General features: G+C 45.9%; 1 protein-coding gene across 1 annotated transcript in view; it reads left to right on the top strand.

The window, feature by feature from the left end:
• The first annotated feature begins 827 nt into the window (after positions 1–827).
• The window catches only part of LOC130275981 (IgGFc-binding protein-like), a 94,536-nt gene continuing 76,401 nt past the window's right edge, over positions 828–18,962 (top strand). The window contains exon 1 of the mRNA XM_056524737.1: positions 828–921. The gene's annotated coding sequence lies outside the window, so the exon portion shown is untranslated. The remainder of the gene's footprint in view (positions 922–18,962) is intronic.

Genomic DNA, 18,962 nt, shown 5'->3' with positions numbered 1-18,962 from the left:
GCTTCTTTGGAGGGAAACTCCATCCCCCCCCCCCTCTGATCCCACCAGGTGGGGCATCTCTCTCCCTGACCCCTTATCTCTTTGATTATATGATGAGACCAGAGTGCATGACTTCAAAGGAGATACAAATAAACAGCCAGATCCCCAATAAAATGCAATGCACTAAAAACAAAGGATACACCGTCTGAATGACCCCTCACCCATGTCTTAGTTTAGACAGATATAATTATAAAACACATGTATGTTTCCATAATCAGGCCTTGGGCCTGACAACACCCCCTTAGTAGGTGCTCACAAAAGTCATCAACCACAGTTGATACAGATGCCCATACAGTTGAAAGAGGCTCAAGAAGACAGTTAAAAACCACCCCCTTGCATATGTACCTGGGTGCGTTCAGGGTGTGCTTCACTATCCATGATTCCTGGGATCTCTATTGATGAAGATAAGGATTATAGGGGGCCATAAGGACAAACCCCTACTCTTTACAGTTTTATGGTCATCAAGGGTAGGTCATCAATATTAATCACTAGTAAACCACTATTATAAGATGGATGACCCTATAGAACAATGGGAATGGGGGTTATACTACCAAAAATAGAGTTTTCAGTAATGTCAGACAATTTCCAGGTATGCAGAAGCCTTACGGTGTTTTTGTTGCAGAATACACAAACATGACCACAGGGGTATGTGAAGGTCAAGGAAACAAAGGCACAATTACTGATTGTCTATATGTTCTCTGAACACAGGGCACCATATGGCGGTGAGGATAGTGAACACTTAGCCTGTGCTCCATTTTCTGGGGATCTTATGTTTTTATTTTCAGGATCTTTAGACACCACTGTTTCCCAGGATCTTAATGGTATGAATAACAGGACAGGGGCTCCTAACAAGAAGCAAAGAATGGATTGTCTGAGCTGCAGGTGAGTTACAGGGGTTGGAATGTGTCTGAGTCAGCGGGGTCAGTCGTTCGGGTCACATAGGCCAGACCCTAATACAATAACACTTTACAAGTGCCTGCAGCAAGAAGCTCTCCATCACCCCGACCAGGTGGCATGTCACTGAGTCAGACATTGACATTCCTCCCAAATCGCTGACATCTCTATAGTATGTCCCTTACACAGTGTGACAATCTAGTCCCCATGTAGTCCCCATTAAGATATAGCAAAGCAGCACAAATTTCAAGGCGCACTGAACTTAAGGGCCCCATGTGGATGTGAGTAAACATTCTCTACACTTGTACAATTCAAAATTGTCCTAACTTTACACAGTATATTTACAAACCCCAAGTAATGCCTGCATATGGCAATCTGAACACCAAGACTCTGATGGAGGCTGCTGTCTTTTCTCGTGGTATTCACAGTGTCACATCAGATCATCTCTGACACCAATATGACCCCTGTAAGCTGTGTTGAAACAATGGAGACATATTGGTTCCATGTCTGAAGAAAAGATTGCATTTCAGGATTTTCCTACATTGGATTGAATAGGAATGGAGAAATGCTTTTCCACACTACCCCCTAGTGTTAGAACTTGTGTTATCTACAGGGTGGGCCATTTATATGGATACACCTTAATAAAATGGGAATGGTTGGTGATATTAACTTCCTGTTTGTGGCACATTAGTATATGTGAGGGGGGAAACTTTTCAAGATGGGTGGTGACCATGGTGGCCATTTTGAAGTCGGCCATTTTGAATCCAACTTTTGTTTTTTCAATAGAAAGAGGGTCATGTGACATCAAACTTATTGGGAATTTCACAAGAAAAACAATGATGTGCTTGGTTTTAATGTAACTTTATTCTTTCATGAGTTATTTACAAGTTTCTGACCACTTCATTACTGTTCATCTAGGAATGCTCGGACCTAGCACGTTCCCTGAGTTTTTCCAGCAAGATGGTGCACCACCACATTATGGGTGTCAGGTCTGACCATTCCTAGATGAACAGTTTCCTGGAAAGTGGATTGGTCGTCGTGGGCCAGTTGAATGGCCCACAAGGTCTCCCGATCTGACCCCTTTAGACTTTCATCTTTGGTGTCATCTGAAGGCAATTGTCTATGCTGTGAAGATACAAGATGTGTAGCACCTGAAACTACAGATACTGGAAGCCTGTGCTAGAATTTCTCCTGCGTTGTTGCTATCAGTGTGTGAAGAGTGGGAGAAGAGGGTTGCATTGACAATCCAACACAATGGGCAGCACATTGAACACATTTTATAAGTGGTCAGAAACTGGTAAATAACTCATGAAAGAATAAATTTACGTTAAAACCAAGCACATCATTGTTTTTCTTGAAAATGTCCAATAAGTTGGATGTGTCACATGACCCTCTTCCTATTGAAAAAACAAAAGTTGGATTCCAAATGGCCGGTTTCAAAATGGCCGCCATGGTCACCACCCATCTTGAAAAGTTTCCCCCCTCACATATACTAATGTGCCACAAACAGGAAGTTAATATCACCAACCATTCCCATTTTATTAATGTGTATCCATATAAATGGCCCATCCTGTACATAATATTTACCAGATATTATTTACACAAGGTTAAAGAATTGCTAAAGGCCACATGTATGATTTTGATGTATGATTTTAGAAGACGACCCTTCTAGAAGAAAATTTTTTTGTAGTTCAAGTCATCTTAAAGAAGTTTCACTTGTAGTTTAAAAACCTATAAAGCTCCTTCTAGTGATGGAAAACAGAATAGAATCCTGTGATTAGTACAATTGATAGATTTGTGTATATAAATGTTCCCTTCCTATCTTGCCTTTAAGGCCTGATCCCCTTCAAGTTTTTTGTTTATATTGAGCATATACCCCCAAAAAGGCTCTTACTAGTTGGAAGCGGCCAGGCCTGCAGGAATAACTCGCAACTTTTAGAAAGCCTTAAAGGGGTACTCCTGTGGAAAACAATTTTGTTAAAATCAACTGGTGCCACAAAGTTAAACAGATTTGTAAATTACTTCTATTTAAAAATCTTAATCCTTCCAGTATTGATCAGCTGCTGTATGCTCCACAGGAAGTTGTGTTTCTTTCTGGAGTTCTTTTCAGTCTGACCACACTGCTGTCTGCTGACACCTCTGTCGGTATTAGGAACTGTCAAGAGCAGGAAAGGTTCCTGACATGGACAGAGGTGTCCGCAGAGAGCACTGTGGTCAGACTGAAAAGAACTCCAGAAAGAAATACAACTTCCTGTGAAGCATACAGCTACATACATCGGTAAAAATGACACCTTATCTTTATTCTGATTATATACTGTTACAAGGATACCCAATTTATGTAGGTTTCATTTTATTTTACTATAAAAAATTATAACTACATGCACCAAAATTTGTATTTTTAAAATTGTCATCTTCTGACCTATACATCTTTTTTTTTCTGCATACAGGCCTATACGAGGGCTCATTTTTTGCGCCGTGGTCTGTAGTTTTTATTGCTACCATTTTTGTTTTGATGGGACTTTTTGATACTTTATACTTAACTTTTTTTTAACATGGTGCAATCAATTTTGATAGTGGTGTCTAAAGGGTTAAGGCCGGGCATTGGCCTGATCGGCGATGTCCATCATTAACTGTGATAACTGCTGATAGCAATCAGGACCCACTGTTTATGAAGCACGCTCAGCTCTTGGGCATGCTTCAAACAGCGGTACAGGTACGCCCTGTGTCCTTAACTACCAGAACACAAGGGCATACCATACATGCAAGCAATAATGGAACAATATGAAAAATGTGTCTAATATATTAGTTAGGAGCCATAAAATTTTGGGTGCAATGTAAAAAGTTAATTAACTTCTTCACGACACACAACGTTTGTATATACGTCATGCATGTGATCAGGGACTAAGCTCAGAAGTTGAGCTTGCATCATAGATGGCAGGTATCGACTGCAGTCATGTTGATATCAGTCATCTGACCCTTTAAATGTCATGATGCTATCAGTGAATTTAAATGGCAAAATGACAGCTTCCACAAGTGTTGGGAGTCTGATTGGCAATTACAGGGAGCAGATCGGTTAAGGGAACCTGCCAGCACATTTGAGGACATAAAAGCAAAGGCAGGGCATGAGCTTTAAAAAGGCTTACTACCATGTGTTCATTGCAGCAAGGTATGCTAATATATCCTAAGTAATCATCGGGGCAGAGGCCAATACACAACTAGAGGCCAAGGCCAAGTCACAGCTCTCTGTATGTATTTACTCTCCACAGGCTTCTAAATCCCAGCCTCTTTGCCTGTCAATCATACCTGTAGAGCCCTATTACAGGCAAAGAGTTGTGACCAGTTGCAGCTTGGTCTCTGCTCAATGATTACTTAGCATTCATAAACCTTTGTACAACAAAAATAGAGAAACATAGCCACGCATCCACCATTTGTATTTTGATCTACGGTGTTTGCTTTTCAGCATAATTTCTAAAACTAACAGGTTGTTAGTATACATTTTGATCAAAAAGTACTAGCCCACTCACCACGTCAAGGCCACCTAGTCAGAGTGGGTCCCTAACCTGACACTGGCATAGCGCCGGGCGGTGACCACTGCCTCCGAGACACCTAATCCACCGGGGGAATTACCCAGTGGCTAGCAAGCCCCACTGCTGCCTGACCAATTTTTGTTATCCATTTGTAGTCTCTCTCTCCTTCCATGGCCAGCACTCCATCCACCCATTTGGCCTAGGCATTTTTAACTGGGAGGAGACTGCATGAGGGTTTCCTCCTTACATTCTCCCAGCGCTTTGGCAGGGAGCACATAGTAGGTTTTACACTGGTGTGGTTCTCTGTGGCGGCCATTGTTTTTGTGATGCTCTGTCTGTGGGGTGGTGTGGTCCAGAGCCAGGGGCTTGGTCAGGCAGCAGAGGGGCTGCCTGGCCACTGGGTCATTCCCCAGTGGGCTTGGTGTCTCGGAGGCAGTGGTCACCGCCTGGTGCTACGCCAGTGTCAGGTTAGGGACCCACTCTGACTAGGTGGCCTTGACGTGGCAAGTGGGTTTGTACTTTTTGTTCAAAATGTATACTAACAACCTGTTAGTTTTTGAAATTATGCTGAGAAGCAAGTAGATCAAAATACAAATGGTGAACGTGCAGCTATGTTTCTCTATTTTTGTTGTACATTCATAAAGCTTTACTTAGCTTCAGTGCATCCGCGGTGCCGCGGTGTCTTGCTCTAGTCCCCGGCTGTGATCCTCTTCCTGTGAGAAAGCACGATGCTTTGGCCCAAAGTGACTTCAGGGCCTAGAGTGTCATACTGCCTCTCAGCCAATCACTGGCCGCAGGGATGTCATACTGCCTCTCAGGCAATCATTGGCCTACCTTGGCCAATGATTGGCTGAGTGTCAGTATGACATCTTCCCTCCAAATATTCTGTATTGTTCAGAATATTATGGTACCACCGCAAGCCTTTGGATCTAAAGGCCCCAAAAGGGGTTCTTTTATCTATACAATCATTGGACTTTATTTGCTAAGAATGGAGGGTAGTTTTCTTTGTAAGATTTTTTTTCCACAGTATTTACTAAAGTTCCTTAAGTTTTGCACATTTTCCTACTGCTCTGAGCTGTCAGGTTTTCCAGAGCTCAAATCCACCACATTTTATGTGGGAACATTAGTAAATATGTTTGGATTTTTCAAAACTGTTGTGTGAATGCCCCTTTTTCAGTGGCTTCAGGTGGTCCTGTACAAGTGCTTTCTTGGGCAGAGGGATCTTGCAGCATTGCAGAATTTTAGTTCTTCATGGTGTAATCTGTTACCAATTGTGTTCTTGGTGACTGTGGTCCCAGCTGTCTTGAGATTATTGACAAGATCCTCCCGTGTAGTTCTGGCCCCATTCCTTACTGTTCCCATGATCATTTAAACTAAACTCCTCAAGGTAAGATCTTGCATGGATCTTTTCAACCAATGGAGATTGGCAGGTATTTCGTGTTTTTTCCTTTTGCTAATACTCGCACCAATTTTTGTAATCTTCTCACCAAGCTTCTTGGCGGTGGTCTTGAAGCCCATTCTAGCCTTGTGTAAGTCTAAAATATTGTCCCTGAAATCCTTGGATGGCTATATGGTCTTGGCCATGTCTTTTATACAGGTAACAAGCTGAGATAAGGAGCACTCTTTTTAAGAGAGTGCTCTTAATCTCAGCTCATTACCTGTAGAAAAGTCTCCTGAGAGCCAGAAATCTTGATAATGTGTAGGGGATCAAATAAAATGCAAATTAATTCATATATATATATATTTTTTAATGCATTTTTCTGGATTGTTTGTTATTCTGTCTCTTACTGTTCAATAAACCTACCGTTAAAATTATAGACGGTTACATGTGTTGTAGTTTTTATCCATAGATTATTCTATGAAATTACGGTATGTACATGAACTTGTTATTTATATAACTAATGCATATTATATTAACATGGGGATATATTAGATTTAGGGTACTTGTAGTAAGTGTGTAGATATTAAAGGTATTTTGTCATCAATGTTACCCACACTAACTAATCTTCTTTCTCACTCCATCCGGCTACTAAAAATTCATAAACCTCTGTTCAGTGACTACTGCCCATGTGCCGCTTCCTTATGAATATTTATTAGCTAGACAGAGTACGGCAGAAGCAGCTCTGACGTCATCGTGCTCTTGCAGGCTTGTGAACGACCTCCGTGCATAAAGTCTGGTGACTTACATAAATCAAATAAGAAGGATAACGGGTGAATGGAGCCATGGCTCCATAGGTGTGCATCAAAATAGATGTGCATTAAAATCCAAATTAAGCAAAAAAAGGAAAAACATGTTTCAAACTATACTGTATATCGTTTCTAATCATGACCAATGGCATTTCTGTGATTTTCTTATCCTTTTTCGCTTTATTTGGATTTTAATGCCTACCGATTAAATTGTAACTTTTTAAAAAAAAAATTTCTCCAGGAGCTGGGAGCACTATTGAGAGAGATTAATCAAAACCTGTGCAAAGGAAGAGTGCTGCAGTTGCCCATAGCAACCAGATTGCGTCTCTCATTTTTAAAGAAGCATCTGATAAATAAAGTAAGCAATCTGATTGGTTGCTATGGGCAACTGCACCACTCCCCCTTTATCTCCTTGTTGATTCACATCCCACCACTAACTGATCTCACTTTCTTCATCAGTTATTAGAATGCCCCTCCATAAATATGCCCCTCACCTATTCATTCTACTTCCTATACAATTTAAAATACTACCATTCCCTACTTCCATTAGCCTAATCTATTCCACCATACCCCAAATTAAACCCCAAAAGCTCCCTATTACCTAAATAAACCCCTGTCAACCTCATGATTTCCTCCATGGCTCTTAGTATGTATGGGGGCAGCAAACACTGACTCAAAAGAGGGGCTGCAGGGAGAGAATTCATAGGCCTCTGGTTACCTCCAATGGCATAGGAGAAAATCCAATTTTTTGCACTAATACTTTGTTTGCTTTATCCAGATGACAACCATCTGCTTAGCTTGTTGTTGACATTAACAAGTTAAATGGATTTACCAAGGAACCAAGATTTCTAGAGAAATTCGGCTACACCCTACTTTTGCTTTTAATTTACATCAGATAACAATAAAATGTTCAGATCCATTTAATTCAGTTTGACACAACATTTGCTAATATGTATTGAATTGGAAGGCAAAATCTGTTTGAATACAAGCCATACCCACAAATGACTGTCTGAAGAGAAGGACGGGGAGTACTGCAAAATATCAGATGTTTATTATTGTCTGAAACTTTCTTCTGCCTCATTCACAACCCAGTTCTCGCCTGATCATCTGTTCAGTAGGGCTGGTGCTAGGGGGCATTTAAATACTTACAAAAACAATAACAAATTATAACACAGAGTTGTCCCTTGTAACAGTCATTTCTGACTTACCGTATATCATATATCTTATTAATACATTTTAAGTTGCCTCCTCTAATTTCCAGGACTCTAACTTCCAGAGATCTTGGGAACTTCTGTCAAAGTAGACAAGTCAGTGACCGAGGCTGTGGGCACTCATCGCTACAGGGAGTTTACTGCACTTGGGCTGATAACTCTCCTTCTTTTCTCCTTAACCCCTTAAGGACTCAGGGTTTTTCAGTTTTTGCACTTTCGCTTTTTCCTCCTTACCTTTTAAAAATCATAACCCTTTCAATTTTCCACCTACAATTCCATATTATGGCTTATTTTTTTGCGTCGCCAATTCTACTTTGCAGTGACATTAGTCATTTTACCCAAAAATGCACGGCGAAACGAAAAAAAAATCATTGTGCGACAAAATCGAAGAAAAAATGCCATTTTTTAACTTTTGGGGGCTTCCGTTTCTACGCAGTGCATATTTCGGTAAAAATTACACCTTATCATTATTCTGTAGGTCCATACGGTTAAAATGATACCCTACTTATATAGGTTTGATTTTGTCGCACGTCTGGAAAAAATCCTAACTACATGCAGGAAAAAGTATACGTTTAAAAATGTCATCTTCTGACCCCTATAACTTGTTTATTTTTCCACATACAGGGAGGTATGAGGGCTCATTTTGCGCCGTGATCTGAAGTTTTTATTGGTATGATTTTTGTTTTGATCGGACTTTTTGATCACTTTTTATTCATTTTTTAATGGTATAAAAAGTGACCAAAAATGCGCTTTTTTTGACTTTGGAATTTTTTTGCGCGTACGCCATTGACCGTGCGGTTTAAGTAATGATATATTTTTATAGTTCGGACATTTACGCACGCGGCGATACCACATATGTTTATTTTTATTTTTTTCTACACTGTTTTATATTTTTTATGGGAAAAGGGGAGTGATTCAAACTTTTATTAGGGAAGGGGTCAAATGACCTTTATTAACACTTTTTTTTACTTTTTTTTAACTTTTTTTTATAGTGTTATAGAACCTATAACACTGCACACACTGATCTTTTACACAGATCACAGGCGTGTATTAACACGCCTGTGATCAGTGTTATCGGCGCTTGACTGCTCCTGCCTGGATCTCAGGCACGGAGCAGTCATTCGCCGTTCGGACACCGAGGAGGCAGGTAAGGGCCCTCCCGGTGTCCTGTAAGCTGTTCGGGTCGCCGCGATTTCACCGCGGCGGTCCCGAACAGCCCGACTGAGCAGCCGGGTCACTTTCACTTTAGAAGCGGCGGTCAGCTTTGACCGCCGCTTCTAAAGGGTTAATACCGCACATCGCCGCGATCGGCGATGTGTGGTATTAGCCGCGGGTCCCGGCCGTTGATGAGCGCCGGGACCGACGCGATCCTGCTTCATATCGCGGGAGCCGGCGCAGGACGTAAATATACGTCCTGCGTCGTTAAGGGGTTAAAGGAAAACTGTCACCCTGATCACCCACACTTAACCCAATGAACTGGGTTATAGTGTGGGTGACCAGGAATCCACAGAGGAGTCACTTACTATAATCTGTGTCATTTCTCGGATAACCCCTTTAAGTAATGTGTAATAATGTAAAATGACACAGGAAAAAAGATTGAACACAACAAGAAAGGGAGTTGCAAAAAGACAAGGAAACCAGCCCCTTGTCAGTGCAAATTTATCACCTGGTTTAGTCCTAACTCATGGCCTACAAAAAGATCACCTTGCCTAGGTGTCACACAGGACACATCTCATGATGGGTAAAAGCAAAGAGCCATCTCAAAATCTTCGCAACCTAATTTTTGCAAAACATAATAATGGCAGTGAGCACTGTCGGGGCTAAAATGCAGAAGAGGAATGACTATCATTTTACCATGAATTTGCCCAGGGGCATCTGTACAGTGATCCCTCAACATACGATGGAAAATCGTTCCAAATGAACCATTGTTAGTTGAAACCATTGTATGTTGAGGGATCCTTGCAATGTAAGGTTTAGGAAGTTAAACGCACCTGTCCCTGTTGCCCCGGACCATCACCGCTGCCCCTGATGTCACCCTGCATCGCTGTCGCCGCGTCCCCGGGGTGTCCCTGCCGCTCCGGACCATCACTGCTGCCTGGGATTGTCGCTCCTCATCGCTGTCATCACATCGCTGCGCACGCCGCTCCTATTGGATAACGGGACGTCGTGGGCGGCGACGTGATGACGAAGAAGGAGAGCGACGGCGATGCAGGGGACCCTGAAGAGGACGGTCCGGAGCGCCGGGGACAGGTGAGTGATCATCACCGCAGCACATAGGGCACCTTAAACAGATATCCAGTGGCAGCGAAGCAGTCTGCGCTGCAGGATAGCCGTTTATGCAATGGCCCCGATATATAAATGCATTGTATGTTGATGCGGCCTTCAACATACGATGGCCTCTGAGAGGCCATCGTATGTTGAAATTATCGTATGTTGGGGCCATCGTTTGTCGGGGGGTCACTGTATTAGCGAAGGCAATTTTAGAGAAAAGTGAAGGAAAGGGTTACAGCTAGAGCAGATCTAGGAGATAGGAATACCCCTATTGGCTGCAGTAATGGTGGGGGCATAGTCCAGCAAGTGCCATTTCCTGCCCATGTTGGTACTCACCAGCACTATGAGCAGGATCTGTGGAGCTTTCCCTCTGCTCTGGTTAGATGGCTGACAAGCTCCTTGCACGCGTACAAGAGCGAGCAAAGGCAGATGAGGGCTTTCTGTCACAGCTTCTTGAAGGCCTTAGGAGTCCTCCTCTGATTCCGTCCCCCCAGACTCGGTAACTCCCTGCCATGCCAGAAGGCATAGTGATCTGGGCTCCATGAGGCACACCCACCTGCTGGCACAGCTCAGTCATGTAGACATGCTGCTGAATGTCAGTTACCATGCTCCGCTGCCCTGCTGTTCCTGCCATGTGTGGGCAATTCCTAGGCTGCATCCTCTAGCAGCTGGGGATGCATTGGTTAAAGGCGTTTCCGCTGAAGCTGCCCCTGTGGTCCTGGACCCCTCCGTGCTTGCAGTTTGTACTGGTACCGAGTAGAGGGCGGCCAAGTATTATGATGCCACTGATAAGTTGGTGTCTCCCCCCCCACCCCCACTGTAATGGAGCATCAGTGTATCTGTCCCCACCAGTGTGAGCGCATTATTGTGAGATCTTCTTCAAGGTCCTCTTCCCAGAGTTCCACTTGTGATCAAAGAGTCCGGATCGGCTACCCAGTCGATGAAGCTCCAGGCAGGAGCTGTTTCTTGTGCAGTGCCGGATGCTCCAGATTCTAGTCCGTTGGTTCCAGTTTAAGCTTCTGTTAGTGGGTTTGACTTTGCCAGGGTTTAAGGAGTGCAAGGGGATTGGAAAGAGGTAGAGAGACAGGTTCACTGGTGTTGGAGTCTATCATGGCCAAGTGCCCTCCCTCCTGTTAGAGCCAGTGAGCATAAGGAGGCCTATTTTTGTGATATTAGTCCCCTGAGGAAGGGATAAAAATACATTTTGACCAACCAATATATAGACATTTGGCCCTTAGTTCAACGAAGAGCTTAGGCCCAATGTGGAAAAGCCCTCTGACTGTAATCCAGAAAGTTGATGAAGAAGTTAATTTGGGCAAAATTATGGGCCCCTTTTTACATTCTCCTTTTCGGAACTTCCACTTTTCCCCCTTGGGTGTGATACCTAAGAAGACGGGTAAGTTTCGCCTGATACATCATTTATCTTATTCAAAGGACTCGTTGGTGAAGGAGGGCATCTCCAAGGAGGATGTTTCTGTCTTCAACATGTCCTTCAATAGGGCTGTGATGTTGGTTTGTGAAGCTAGACAGAATGCCTTGATGGCCAAGACTGACATTAAGTTAGCTTTTCGGCTTCTGCTGGAGCATCCCGGGTGTTACCATCTGTTGGGATGTAAGGTGGACTGCTTATACACTGCCCAAAAAAATAAAGGGAACACTTAAACAACACAATGAAACTCCAAGTCAATCACACTTCTGTGAAATCCCACTGTCCACTTAGGAAGCAACACTGATTGACAATCAATTTCACATGCTGTTGTGCAAATGGAACAGACAACAGGTGGAAATTATAGGCAATTAGCAAGACACCCCCAATAAATGAGTGGTTCTGATGATGGTGACCACAGACCACTTCTCTGTTCCTATGCTTCATGGCTGATGATTTGGTCACTTTTGAATGCTGGCAGTGCTTTCACTCTATTGGTAGCATGAGATGGAGTCTACACAAGTGGCTCAGGTTGTGCTGTTCATCCAGGATGGCACATCAATGCAAGCTGTGGCAAGAAGGTTTGCTGTGTCTGTCAGCGTAGTGTCCAGAGCATGGAGACACTATCAGGAGACATGGAGGAGGCCGTAGAAGGGCAACAACCCAGCAGCAGGACTGCTACCTCAGCCTTTGTACAAGGAGGAGCAGGAGAAGCACTGCCAGAGCCCTGCAAAAAGACCTCCAGCAGGCCACAAATGTGCATGTGTCACAACAGACTCCATAAGGGTGGTATGAGGGCAGCAACAGACTCCATGAGGGTGGTATGAGGGCCCGACGTCCACAGGTGGGGGTTGTGGTTACAGCCCAACACCGTGCAGGACGTTTGGCATTTGTCAGAGAACACCATTTGCCAGAGAACATTCGCCACTGGCACCCTGTGCTCTTCACAGTTGAAAGCAGGTTCACACTGAGCACATGTGACAGAGGTGACAGAGTTTGGAGATGCCGTGGAGAATGTTCTGCTGCCTGCAACATCCTCTAGCATGAAGGTTTAACGGTGGGTCAGTAGTGGTGTGGGGTGGCATTTATTTGGGGGGCCGCACAGCCCACCATGTGCTTGCCAGAGGTAGCCTGATTGCCAGTAGGTACTGAGATGAGATCCCCAGACCCCCTGTGAGACCACATGCTGGTGTGGTTGGCCCTGGGTTCCTCCTAATGCAAGACAATGCTAGACCTCATGTGGCTGGAGTGTGTCAGCAGTCAGCTATGGACTGACCCGCCCGTTCCCCAGACCTGAATCCGATTGAGCACATCTAGGACATCATGTCTTGCTCCATCCACCAATGCCACGTTGCACCACAGACTGTCCAAGAGTTGGTGGATGCTTCACTCCAGGTCTGGGAGGACATCCCTCAGAAGACCATCCGCCACCTCATCAGGAGCATGCCAATGCGTTGTAGGGAGGTCATATGGGCACGTGGAGGCCACACACACTACTGAGCCTCATTTTGACTTGTTTTAAGGACATTACATCAAAGTTGGATCAGCCTGTAGTCTGGTTTTCCACTTTGATTGTGAGTGTGACTCCATATCCAGACCTCCATGGGTTGATAAATTTGATTTCCATTGATAATTTTTGTGTGATTTTGTTGTCAGCTCATTCAACTATGTAAAGACGAAAGTATTTCATACGATTAGTTCATTCTTTCAGATCTAGGATGTGTTATCTTAGTGTTCCCTTAATTTTTTTGAGCAGTGTATTTATTTATTGATATGAGTATTATTTGTATTATTATATTGTGCGTATTATATTATGGGTATTTCTGGAAGGTAGACGGATGCATGAAGGAGAGAGAGAGAGAGATGTGATTATAGGGAGGTTGGGGGTTTATTGCATTAAGCAGGGCCGGATTAACTCCCCACTCTCCGGCCCCGACCGCAGGGAGTGAAGTTTAAAAATAAAACATTTCCTATGGGCTTCCGACCAGCCCTGCTGCCCCTTTAAGAGAGGGGGCTGATGGGGCTGGTCATCTTCCAAAGACACTGCAGCTTATTAGTTAATGACTGTTGAGACCCAATTAGCTCCTAGCAGGCTATAACTACCCCTCCCCCTTATTACAATAATTAATTAAATAATAACTGACACAACAACAATTCAACTTTTTATGGGTGGGGATCGGCCACAGCTTTATTTATAAAATTACTTATATAAATAACAATTTAACTGTAACAAAGACACCAATTGGCTTCTTGCCAACCCGAGAGGTGCTGCCACACTGTCCTGTGTGGAGGTCTACCCTGGGTTGACCCCGCTTTCACCGTCTTCTTACCGCCAAGCTGTGACTTACAATAAACAAAGATACAAAAAGGGAGGGAGGGAGGGCAAAACTCCGGGTCCTGGGCAGATTGAGGGGGAAGGGAGGCACCACAGCTATAAATACCCAGGGGAGGGCCACTGAAAGCCCGGGAAACTATTAGACCCCTGATTGGTGCACTCCTTCCCCCCCACCCATGGGACATACCACTATAGTTACCAACAAGTTTTTACAGACGGGGGAGGGGGCTAAAAACCTTGCCTGTATATTTCTTAACCCCTTAACTGCTCACCAGTCAGGGGGCAAGCTAGTTATGCACAGCTTGCCCCTCCAGACTGTTGAGACCCAATTAGCTCCTAGCAGGCTATAACTACCCCTCCCCCTTATTACAATAATTAATTAAATAATAACTGACACAACAACAATTCAACTTTTTATGGGTGGGGATCGGCCACAGCTTTATTTATAAAATTACTTATATAAATAACAATTTAACTGTAACAAAGACACCGATTGGCTTCTTGCCAACCCGAGAGGTGCTGCCACACTGTCCTGTGTGGAGGTCTACCCCGGGTTGACCCCGCTTTCACCGTCTTCTTACCGCCACGGAGGAGACCAGTTAGCCCTACACTGGGCTTCGACCCCCACCCAAGAGATACTGGATAGCCAACACCTGGGGCCACTTCAGCCCCCCGGACACACCCAACACATTTCCTCTCCAGGAAATCCGCCCAACACATTTCCTCTCCAGGAAATCCGCTCAACACATTTCCTCTCCAGGAAAACCGCCCAACACGTTTCCTCTCCAGGAAAACCGAGGTACCTGCCGCCAGGACCTATTTCTTATATAAATTTGTATTCATTCATTTTATTTATTAATCTTTTTATTTTTATTTTTTTTAATAACTCTTGTGCGAACACATCTCTCAGACTCACCCATACATCGAAGAGAGCCGCAGCACTCGCACCACCTTGCGGAAAACCACTCGCAAAACATAACACATATGGGAAACATCAAACTGGGCGAAAATAGCAACGCAACATGCAGATCGCCAGCGCCCCACGCGCTGAGCTACCCTCTCCGGAAACCAAGCCATCTCCGCCGGCCCCGATACAAAAGAGGGCAAATCTCAAACTCACAACACCCCATCCTATCAAAGAAAAGCAAAACCCAAAACAGACAAAAAACTCGAAACTGAATAATCGGGGGCGTGGAGCAAAAAAGAAAAAAAAGGGGGGGGGGGCGCCCCACAGCCGCCCCGTCAAGCAATAGGACGACAACCCGAAAAAACTGTCATTTGCTGACCCCCATGCAGCACAAGCTGCGCTACCTGGATCGCCGAAGCAGTCTCGGACAAAAAAGGGGGCCTTTAATTTTTATAATTTTTTTTTTTTTTATTACTGTGTCGCAAATTGCACAAAATAGGCACCCAAAAAACAGACACCCCAGTCCCAGATGAGGAGAAAGGAAGTGCCCCATCCACATAGCCCCGAAAAAAGCCAGCGCAAACCTCGGATGAGCAAAACGACGCAAAAGCGACAACCAAAAATCCGACCCGCAGCTGCCACCAAGTGACCCAAAACTGATAGGAAAAACCGTTCGCCTACAGCAAGGCCACCCACTCGCGGGCCCAGCCCCTAGGTACGCACCAACATCCCACCAACCGCAAAGTAGAAAAGAAAAAATTACCCCCCGCCATGCGCCAACCGCACCCCACTGGGTCGCAGCACAATGGGAAAGTCACCCACCTGTTTTCTCCTTTTTTTGAATAGAAGGTGATTCACATGAACAGGTGAAGATACCCAGCGTCATGTACTAAGAATGTTATTTGGATGCACAGAGAACACAGCCCAAATCTCGAACCTCCTTGGAGAGGTGACACAGCAGTCAACCTCCGTCATCACATCATATGAAAACGAAATACGAATAAACATCAGAGCCCGGAAGGTTACTACAAAGGGCATTCCAGGTACCAAAAACAAATCCCCTATCCACAGACACATTTGGAACCTCCGGGACCCCCCTCCACTGTAGACATCCCGGCCACCACACCACCAACCACTCGCAAACGCCTTACCGTGAGTGTGACCAAGTCGCAGGAGCCACCAAAGCGGACCAAGAAATACACACCAATGTTACGCCGAGCGCTCCGGGTCCCCGCTCCTCCCCGGAGCGCTCGCTTCACTCTCCCCGCGGCAGCGCTCCGGTCACGTCCTCTGACCCGGGGCGCTGCGATTCCGCTGCCAGCCGGGATGCGATTCGCGATGCGGGTAGCGCCCGCTCGCGATGCGCACCCCGGCTCCCCTACCTGACTCGCTCTCCGTCTGTTCTGTCCCGGCGCGCGCGGCCCCGCTCCCTAGGGCGCGCGCGCGCCGGGTCTCTGCGATTTAAAGGGCCACTGCGCCGCTGATTGGCGCAGTGGTTCCAATTAGTGTGTTCACCTGTGCACTTCCCTATATCACCTCACTTCCCCTGCACTCCCTTGCCGGATCTTGTTGCCTTAGTGCCAGTGAAAGCGTTCCTTGTGTGTTCCTTGCCTGTGTTTCCAGACCTTCTGCCGTTGCCCCTGACTACGATCCTTGCTGCCTGCCCCGACCTTCTGCTACGTCCGACCTTGCTTTTGCCTACTCCCTTGTACCGCGCCTATCTTCAGCAGCCAGAGAGGTGAGCCGTTGCTAGTGGATACGACCTGGTCACTACCGCCGCAGCAAGACCATCCCGCTTTGCGGCGGGCTCTGGTGAAAACCAGTAGTGGCTTAGAACCGGTCCACTAGCACGGTCCACGCCAATCCCTCTCTGGCACAGAGGATCCACTACCTGCCAGCCGGCATCGTGACAGTAGATCCGGCCATGGATCCCGCTGAAGTTCCTCTGCCAGTTGTCGCTGACCTCACCACGGTGGTCGCCCAGCAGTCACAACAGATAGCGCAACAAGGCCAACAGCTGTCTCAACTGACCGTTATGCTACAACAGTTACTACCACAGCTTCAGCAGTCATCTCCTCCGCCAGCTCCTGCACCTCCTCCGCAGCGAGTGGCTGCTCCTGGGATACGCTTATCCTTGCCGGATAAATTTGATGGGGACTCTAAGTTTTGCCGTGGCTTTCTTTCCCAATGTTCCCTGCATCTGGAGATGATGTCGGACCTGTTTCCCACTGAAAGGTCTAAGGTGGCTTTCGTAGTCAGCCTTCTGTCCGGAAAAGCCCTGTCATGGGCCACACCGCTCTGGGACCGCAATGACCCCGTCACTGCCTCTGTACACTCCTTCTTCTCGGAAATCCGAAGTGTCTTTGAGGAACCTGCCCGAGCCTCTTCTGCTGAGACTGCCCTGTTGAACCTGGTCCAGGGTAATTCTTCCGTTGGCGAGTATGCCGTACAATTCCGTACTCTTGCTTCAGAATTGTCCTGGAATAATGAGGCCCTCTGCGCGACCTTCAAAAAAGGCCTATCCAGCAACATTAAAGATGTTCTGGCCGCACGAGAAATTCCTGCTAATCTACATGAACTTATTCACCTAGCCACTCGCATTGACATGCGTTTTTCCGAAAGGCGTCAGAAACTCCGCCAAGATATGGACTCTGTTCGCACGAGGCGTTTCTTCTCCTCGGCTCCTCTCTCCTCTGGTTCCCTGCAATCTGTTCCTGTGCCTCCCGCCGTGGAGGCTATGCAGGCCGACCGGTCCCGCCTGACACCTCAAGAGAGGACACGACGCCGTATGGAGAACCTCTGCCTGTACTGTGCTAGTACCGAACACTTCCTGAGAGATTGTCCTATCCGTCCTCCCCGCCTGGAAAGACGTACGCTGACTCCGCACAAACGTGAGACAGTCCTTGATGTCTACTCTGCTTCTCCACGTCTTACTGTGCCTGTGCGGATGTCTGCCTCTGCCTTCTCCTTCTCTACAGTGGCCTTCTTGGACTCTGGATCTGCAGGAAATTTTATTTTGGCCTCTCTCGTCAACAGGTTCAACATCCCGGTGACCAGTCTCGCCAGACCCCTCTACATCAATTGTGTAAATAATGAAAGATTGGACTGTACCATACGTTTCCGCACGGAGCCCCTTCTTATGAGCATCGGATCTCATCATGAGAGGATTGAACTTTTGGTCCTCCCCAATTGCACCTCGGAAATTCTCCTTGGACTTCCCTGGCTTCAACTTCATTCCCCTACCCTGGATTGGTCCACTGGGGAGATCAAGAGTTGGGGGTCCTCTTGTTCCAAGAACTGTCTAAAACCGGTTCCCAGTAACCCTTGCCGTAACTCTGTGGTTCCTCCAGTAACCGGTCTCCCTAAGGCCTATATGGACTTCGCGGATGTTTTCTGCAAAAAACAAGCTGAGACTCTACCTCCTCACAGGCCTTATGATTGCCCTATCGACCTCCTCCCGGGCACTACTCCACCCCGGGGCAGAATTTATCCTCTCTCTGCCCCAGAGACTCTTGCCATGTCCGAATATGTCCAGGAGAATCTAAAAAAGGGCTTTATCCGTAAATCCTCCTCTCCTGCCGGAGCCGGATTTTTCTTTGTGTCCAAAAAAGATGGCTCCCTACGTCCTTGCATTGACTACCGCGGTCTTAATAAAATCACGGTTAAGAACCGCTACCCCTTACCCCTCATCTCTGAACTCTTTGATCGCCTCCAAGGTGCCCACATCTTCACTAAATTGGACTTAAGAGGCGCCTATAACCTCATCCGCATCAGAGAGGGGGACGAGTGGAAAACGGCATTTAACACCAGAGATGGACACTTTGAGTATCTGGTCATGCCCTTTGGACTGTGCAACGCCCCTGCCGTCTTCCAAGACTTTGTCAATGAAATTTTTCGTGATCTGTTATACTCCTGTGTTGTTGTATATCTGGACGATATCCTAATTTTTTCTGCCAATCTAGAAGAACACCGCCAGCATGTCCGTATGGTTCTTCAGAGACTTCGTGACAACCAACTCTATGCCAAAATTGAGAAATGTCTGTTTGAATGCCAATCTCTTCCTTTTCTAGGATATTTGGTCTCTGGCCAGGGACTACAGATGGATCCAGACAAACTCTCTGCCGTCTTAGATTGGCCACGCCCCTCCGGACTCCGTGCTATCCAA

Source organism: Hyla sarda, chromosome 6 (genome assembly GCF_029499605.1).
Source record: "Hyla sarda isolate aHylSar1 chromosome 6, aHylSar1.hap1, whole genome shotgun sequence".
NCBI classification, from domain to species: Eukaryota; Metazoa; Chordata; class Amphibia; order Anura; family Hylidae; genus Hyla; species Hyla sarda.
This window is presented reverse-complemented; position numbering and strand designations above follow the sequence as displayed.